The sequence below is a fragment of the Aplysia californica genome, unplaced genomic scaffold, assembly GCF_000002075.1.
Source record: "Aplysia californica isolate F4 #8 unplaced genomic scaffold, AplCal3.0 scaffold00186, whole genome shotgun sequence".
NCBI lineage: Eukaryota > Metazoa > Mollusca > Gastropoda > Aplysiida > Aplysiidae > Aplysia > Aplysia californica.
Genome location: NW_004797456.1, coordinates 1,079,158 through 1,080,807, shown reverse-complemented (window position 1 = coordinate 1,080,807; position 1,650 = coordinate 1,079,158). Strand labels below are relative to the sequence as shown.

The following is a 1,650-nucleotide window of genomic DNA, read 5'->3' as shown; positions in this document are numbered from 1 at the left end:
GAAACATAAAAATCTGGGATTTCAGGAGAATTTCCGGGGAATGTGTTTATGTTTTTATTCCGAGCGGAAAGCTTGAGTGGTACGATGTAAAGACGAAGAAAGAAATTTATTTTATGTACAGTAGTCTCCGCGTGGCTGTCTGTGTCAGGATCGTATTCTTCGCTCTCTCTCCCGTTTTGTTTATGTGTTTTTTTTTTTACTATATAATTTAGACGTACAAATGCACGGTCACTCCCTCTAAACGCACGCTCCGATCCGCGAAACACGTCGAGAAGTTAAGCTTGGCAAGGGGAAATTTTCACGACAATCTGCACAGCCTGCATAAGACAAGCCTAGAATTTACTAGAAAACTGAATATTTAGTGAGAGTGCCCCTCACGCCGTACAAAGAGAGTGATGGACAGCGTTTACATACCCTACTTTCCTCTGACGCATAGGTCTCGGTCTATGGCTGATCGGTTAAATGTTGGGGGGGGGCTGAAATGTTTTTTGATTGGTCACTGGAAATGTATCTTTGACACTTTGAGAGAAGGTTTCTGACTGGCGTTTGAGTTTGAGAGACTGCGTGTAATGTTTTGTAAGATTTAGGCCTGATGCGCGATATGCCTAAATGCCGTAAAACACTAGGCAGGCCTCTATATAGGATTAAAAATTAGCCAAGTAAGCCTAATAAGCAGCGCTCGAAGAACTTAACATACTAATACTTGTTCAACGAATCACAGGGGAAAATGTTTCTCGAGGATGATTCTGCATGAAATTTACGGTCAGGGCTGGTCGCATGGAAAGCGACGTGGCTGGTCCGAGTTGTCCGTCGTCTCAATGACTTTGACCTAAAGTTTCCTCTTATGCAACCTGTTCCCGATATTTGTAGTGCATATTCATTACTTTGAGTCTGCCCCCCCCCCCCTCCCCTCATTCAACGCCTTTGTCTTCTTAACCCCTGTCGGGGAATCCTTCACAAAACAGTCTTGTGTCGTCACATTATCTGCCAAAATCACCCCCTCCTTCAAGGGAGGTCACTAGAATATCAAGGCAATGAGATGACTGCGTCCCTTCCTCCCCTTGCAAAGGTTCATGTAAACGCACGCAACACACGCATTGGAGCCCTCCCGAGCACCGTGTGTTTAAGCGGAGACTACTGTATGAAATTCGACACAAATCGGGCTATCCGTGCCAGAATCATATTCCTAGACATCTCTACCATCAAGTTTATGTGTTTAGAAAAGCCAACTACGTTCCACGAAGTAGAAATATTACTTTTTCTGAAATGGGGTAACAACAACTTTCAAGAGATCGTCATTCTGCCATTGCGGCTATTCCATCGCCCATTGCCACCCCCTCTGACTTGACCCAACCAGCAGACGATTATAATGATGGTTCAGTAAAAGAAACATTCGATATATCTGTTTATGGCGTCAATTTATGTAAGTATTATCATAATTTTCTTTTAGGATACTTATGAATATCGTGTTTTGAAAAATAAGACTAATCGGCCACCACTTGCCGTGTGGTTGGATTGTTATTGTTTGATGGGAATCACGCCGACCTACATTTTCCCCACCTCATAGTGGATTAATTGCGATCTATACAAATGTTTCGCTTCGTGGTGGTATTTTTGCTGTCTTTTCAACTAAGAACACCTTATTTATAC

At 42.9% G+C, this 1,650-nt stretch overlaps 1 protein-coding gene across 3 annotated transcripts in view; it reads left to right on the top strand.

Moving 5' to 3' along the window:
• The window catches only part of LOC101849460, a 28,855-nt gene that overhangs the window by 20,639 nt on the left and 6,566 nt on the right, over positions 1–1,650 (top strand). The gene's annotated exons all lie outside the window — the stretch shown is intronic.